The sequence below is a fragment of the Prosopis cineraria genome, unplaced genomic scaffold (assembly GCF_029017545.1).
Source record: "Prosopis cineraria cultivar Desert tree isolate PC_DT_omini unplaced genomic scaffold, ASM2901754v1 PC4, whole genome shotgun sequence".
In the NCBI taxonomy this organism is placed as follows: Eukaryota; Viridiplantae; Streptophyta; class Magnoliopsida; order Fabales; family Fabaceae; genus Prosopis; species Prosopis cineraria.
The window spans coordinates 42,971,645-42,977,903 of record NW_026555335.1 but is presented as its reverse complement, the minus strand read 5'-3'; the positions used below and the strand labels follow the sequence as shown (position 1 = coordinate 42,977,903).

At 34.9% G+C, this 6,259-nt stretch overlaps 1 pseudogene; it reads right to left on the bottom strand.

The window, feature by feature from the left end:
- On the bottom strand, window positions 1–4,970 carry LOC129309033 (rhamnogalacturonan I rhamnosyltransferase 1-like; annotated as a pseudogene).
- Window positions 4,971–6,259: the final 1,289 nt, after the last annotated feature.

The window sequence follows — 6,259 nt, the reverse complement described above, 5'->3', positions numbered from 1 at the left end:
TTGATAATCCAACCTGTCATTCCCTCATCCTCATTAATAGGCCAAAAACGAGAACTGGGGGCATAATCTACCCAAACACAAATTTAAAATATAGACCATGGTGGTGAAGAAAAAATGAAGACGACGCAGAAACATGAAACAAAATTTATATAAGGATCTATGAAAGAAAAAAGGCACCAAGGAATTAAGCTTTCAACCACGAACCGCAGTTGCAGGAGTCCAAATTTGTATGTATTTCTTCCGTGTACAAAATAGTATGATCTGCTCTTACCCTGTAATGGCAGGGCAGTTTCTATACATGAATGGGATGAATTATTTGCACAAATATCATATGAAGTATTGCCCAGCTGCTTAGCTCAACCTCAGGAGCTTTTCATCAAGTCTGTTCCCCCTGATAGTCACCATTGACTGCCTCTTTGTTACAAAAGTTGTCTTCGCCAAAATTCTGTAGAAAACATTCTTAATATCTGGTAAAAAAACCGAGTGCCACCAGGAGAGAGAACACGAATTCAACATCTTCCAAACACATTACTCACGTACTACTCAAACGTTCATCGGATGTTGCTAAACATTCCTCCGGATTGGAATAGAAATACTCCTCTTCTTTGGGCCTGTCGGGAATAACCAACCTTTTAGCTGGGCTACCCATGCGATAGGCATGAGCTTCCTTCACAGCTGATGAGAATTCATCCCAGTTCAGAATTCCATTGTTGAACTGATCTATCAAATCAACTAGAAGCTTTCTGTTCAATAGGATTGTTTTCTTAAATCCAAGATATCTGTGGAGGCATTGAAGGATGCAAGTTATTCTAGTTTACCTGAAGCATTAATGATAACCCTAACAATGAGACTACGATAACAATCGTAATAGCAATGACAATAATAACGATTAAGATGATATTGACTAATGAAAATACAAGAAATTGCCCATTTGGAGTTTTTATCCCTTCACTCATTAACAAAAGATGCGAGTCTTGTTTTGATAAATAGAATTAGAGTCTCTAGATTTAGATGAAACACAGGAAATCTCCAGAGAAGATATAGTATAAGAACAAGTGTTTGCTATTATGAGGAGAACATCAAACAATAAGAAAATTGTTCAATCAGAGAGAAAGGATTTCGGTCCCCAAAAAAAAAAAAAATCAGAGAGAAAAGGACAGCAAGTAATATGTATTTAGTGAAACCAAATAATTAGCAAAAGTACCTGCGATGGCCTTCAACAACTTTGGCCATGTTTCCATCATATGTGGGACAAAAAATCACTCTCCAAGGAGACAAGATAATCCAGTGCTGCCATCTGAGATGAATGATTTTGGAAGATTGAAGGTCAGATGGTTCAAGCAGTGTCTCCTTCCTGACCTGTTTCAACAAGCCCAAAGACAAACAGTAAGAAAGGCATGAACAAGAATCCCAAATTCAAAACAGTAGGGTTAGGGTGAGCATTGTAGTTACCAATTTTGGATATTCCCTTGCAAGGCTTGCATCCTCCTTTCACCACCGTATATCTCCCAGCTGCAATGTAGATTTGAATGTTCTGGTCAACGTCAAGAGCCCTAAGTGTAGGGCGGTCTCCTCAGTGTTAAAGGACACAAACCATCCTTCCTTTTCAAATCAGAATTGATGATTTTTTCTTTCCACCACGGTAAGCATATCTGCTAGTACACAATAGATTGAGTGATGAGAAACTGCTGTCAATCCTCCACTGTGACTGCAAAAATTTGAAATTCACAGGCCAAAGAATGCAGAAATCACATCACCTCATCCTGTCAACTCTTCCACCTCCTCTCTGTTGCAACCTTGATTGCAGCCCGAAAATGCCAGCATGTCCATCTCATATCTCAGGTGAAGTACCAGAAAGGGTCCTTTTTGCCTCAGAAGCCTAATCACCTTTCTGCCCAATTCTTCTATCTGAGAAGTAAATCTCAGAGCATGGAAATTAACCCGGCAACGCAGCTTCTGAATCTCCAAAGGTTGGCCATTTTGGCCAATCGAGCATCAGTCCGATAAGATGTACAACTTTATACCTTTGTATTAATGGCAGAATCTGAACAAAACACATTACAATTCCAATCATTTAAATTAGTAAAGGAGAAATTAAGCATCATTTTAAAGGCTGCAAAGTGAGGTAAGACAGTTATAAGATAAGGCATGCTTCAAGGTCATCATCTCTGAACTTAGTGGGCCAAAGATTAATTGATACTGACCTGGTTCTTGTAGTAAGATATGTCAGACCAACTAACTGGTGGCATACTATAAAGCATCCCTTGTTCCACTTTCCGCTTGACTCTAGGGGGCAACTCTTTCAATATTCGCACCTCATCTCTCAAGGATGTAATGAAATGATCCAAATCAAAAATGTCTTGGAACTCACTGCAACACAAAACGCAGTAAACAGTCATTTAGAGATGAGATTCCAGTTTCACCAATGCAAACTGATAATGCTTTTGATAGAGCATAAACCAAGATAGAATCGAGGATACACCTGGGATCAGCCCAGAAGGAGGTCTATCCAGTTCAGGGACTATAAGTGTGACATTTATATCTTGCAATGGTTACCATGTCACAATCTGTACATCATGCATATTAGACATTCAGGACGCAGATGGAAAGAGTGGGAGGCTATATCTAGCTAGTTGTACTAACAAGAACGGGGGAAAGGCATATGCCAAACACATGTATCAACTACTCCCGCTGCTCTCATTTGGTTCAGTCCTCCATTGCATGAGACCATCAGGTACCCGTTGTTTTTATAAACTCCTGATGATAAGTAGGTTATCAAGAAGAAATCAGATAATGCATCGAGAAAAGTAACACGAAGAATGAAATGACTGAAGATCCAATATCGTTCAAAAGTAACCATGTGAAATTAGTCCATTCGTGCAGGTCGATTTATCGAGGGCATAAGAGGAGCCTAGAGATTAAAATACCAATAAAAATTATTTTAACATTACGTTCATCCCAACTGCAAATAAAATTTGAAAACTAAAGAAATCGGCTGAATGATTGCTGGGATACAAAATAAGAATTAATACAAACGATCGAAATGGATTTCAGTTCAGTACACAAGCGTCTTGTCAGGCACGATTAAGTCCAGCGTGAAAATGATGATAGGCAGAGAAAACTCACTCTTGGTGGAAGAACTCTTGGGCGCGCAGCAGGCAACTCGATATCCAAAACCCTGATCGCAGACTCCTGAGTAAAACAAGACGGCCACCTTTCAAGACTCTAGGCCCCACATATCCCAAAGCAGTTAACTGGACAATACATGTCCATAGCAAAACCGACGTTGTGGCACGTATCAGCCATAGTTTCATTCTCGACCTTGGGATACTGTCATCGAATTTCTCAGCTTCTCAACCCTACTCTCGCCAAGCCCATCAGCCTTCACAATGCTTAGTTCTCTGCTCTACGAACTTATTCTCATTCCCCTCAACCCTGCTTCACTCAGACCAATGCTTTCACGCTCATCCACCCCGCGCATTAACAACCACTCAGCCTATGTATCGGCCTTCATTCTTTATACAACAACATCAAGGATTCGATTGCTCACCCAATTCGATCAATGCAAAGCTTGAAAAGAAAAAGGTGGGATGAAATGGGGAAACCCTAAATGTGGCCTAAATCTGAAAAAACTTGTTTCCTTTTTTGCCGCCTCCAGCTTATAACAGTCGGTATCGCCAAGATCTGAACTCATAGAAAATGGAAGGAGACAAAATCTACACAGGTAAGACAGCCTTTAACCGCTAATAATACCCGCACAAATTCCGCGAAACTAAACACATCGGTACATCGGTTAAGGAAGCACCAGAGACCTAAATTCTCAGAAGCAATAACGCACGCAGGCCTTGGGTCACCAGCGACAAAGAAGCAACCTGTTAGCATAAAACCCAAGCGCTTACCCAAATAGAAACGTCACGAAATCGGATAAAATTTTCCAATTCGGGAAACCACACCGAAAAAAAAAAATGGGAACGCCTGAAATTAATGTAAAAATAATGCGGCGATTGATCTGGCGGATGATCAGCGAACACTCTTGCCTGGAACAGCCGGCGAAAAAACGAGCGGCAGTGTAATAATTATAGTGACTAATTTGTGTCACCGAGGGGAAAAGACAGGAACGCGCCGTGAGATGGAAAGGGAGACTTGGAGCATGACGGCTTGGACGGAGACCAGGGGAGGGGCGGGGAAATTACATACGAGGGCCCGTATCTGACAAACGTGTTAAAGAAAGCTTAATCAGAAGAAATATAAATAATTTTTTAAGAAAATTGCATATTCATAAAATCTTATTTTATAAAAATATTTTTTATTTTTAATTACAACTATTGATATATTTTATATTCATAATAAATGAGAGATAATTTTTTATCAAAATGAAGATGAAGATTAATAAATATAGGAAATAAAAAAAAAAAAAATTCATATTTTAAATTATTTATATTTAAATTAAAATTAATTAAAAAAATATTTATATTTTAAATCGATAGAGTACTCTTCTAAATTAATATATAAGTTACTTTTTAAAAATATAATTTAATTTATTTTATAAATTATTTTTGATGAGATTGTTTTGTTTTAAACCAAAATTTTAAATTACTTTTAAAAAATAAATAAATAATATTATATGATTAATTTTTTTTTATTTAAAAATTGTATTTAAAATTTCACCTACTTTTATTTTTTATATTTTTTATTATTAATATTAATAAAATTAATTGAAATAATTTGTAAATAAATTAAAGAAAGTAATTATTATTTTGGTGAAAAGAAGTTATTCTTAAATTTTAGGAGGTAAAAAAGAAGCATGGGAGGACGGAGGAGTCATAAACGAGCCAATAAATGCGAGACAGCTAAATTCTGAGAGCGTGGGCCCACAGCACATTCAAAGGAGTTACACGTGTCACTCAAGAGGAGACTGATGGAGGCTTACCATACCAGCCAAAGCTCCCAATCTCTTCTTGCATTCGCATCGGCCGCTGCCCCCCGCCGACAACATGTTACTATGTCCCTGGAAAATTAGGGGGAAAAAAAAGTTGCAATTCTAATTCAACTTTGTTTTATGAATTAAGATTCTTTTTTCTTGAATTTAAAAAAATTGCGTTTTTGTATAAGAATTACTCCGTTATTTGTTTTGCCCTTTTGGTTTATAACTACGGGACTTTCTTCTTTATTAAGAAATTATAATTAAGTTTATTTTACTAAATGTACTAAGTTTTATTTTTTAATTCAGAAAACAATGTGGAGAATGTATTATTTGTTTTCAATAAGCTATTATTTAGCTAAATTTAAAGAACAGCTATTCCCTTAACATCCTTTAGGTTCTCTTGGGCGAAAATTATAGAATAGTCACTGCTGCTGTATACTGCCACTATTAATTTAAATAAGTTATGCGAGGTTCCAAATATGGGAACTCTCCTAACCAAATTAGTCAAAGAGCTTGAAATGAATTGAGAGGACATGGCTTCTTGAAATGATTTTGACGGGCCGGCACTGGCACATAACGCAGAGTCCGATAATAGGTTTTATAAATTATAGGTTAAAATATATAAAATTTTATAAATTTTAAAACAATTGTTATAATTTCATTTACTTTTTAGTGTTTAAAATAACTTTTTATTTTTAATTTTATTTTTCAAACACCCTTCTAATCAATTAATTATTATTTTATTATTACAATTACTGTCATGCTATATTAATGCAATACACTTGGTATATGATATGAAAAATATTTTTTATTATTTTTTAACACAATTTAAGAAGGGATAAAATTGTGATTTTTACTTTTAATATACATGACAATGTTCTCATTTTTTTTAGTTGAACGATATTGTCCTCATTATTTACGAGTAACATAATTTAAGAAAAAAAATATAATTTTATTATTCATTATCAATTAAAGCAGCATTTTATATTAAACAAATGAAAAAAATATTTAAAAGCTGTCATTAGTAAGAATTATATAAATAAAAAATTATCCTTTAACATATATAACAGAATCGACAAAAACCACCAATGACAAATATATATATATATATATATCTTACTATAAAGTTGCACACATTTCATTTGTGACATACCCGTAACAATTTTTTTATTTGTTTGAATAAGTACTTAAAAATTTATTCAAAGAAGAAAACAACAACTACAAACAAATAAGAATATAAAAAAGATAAAAAAGTAAATAACAAATTTATATGGCTTTTATGAATGATAGTTTATATATATTTTTCTAATTTTTTAATATAAAATACTATTTTAA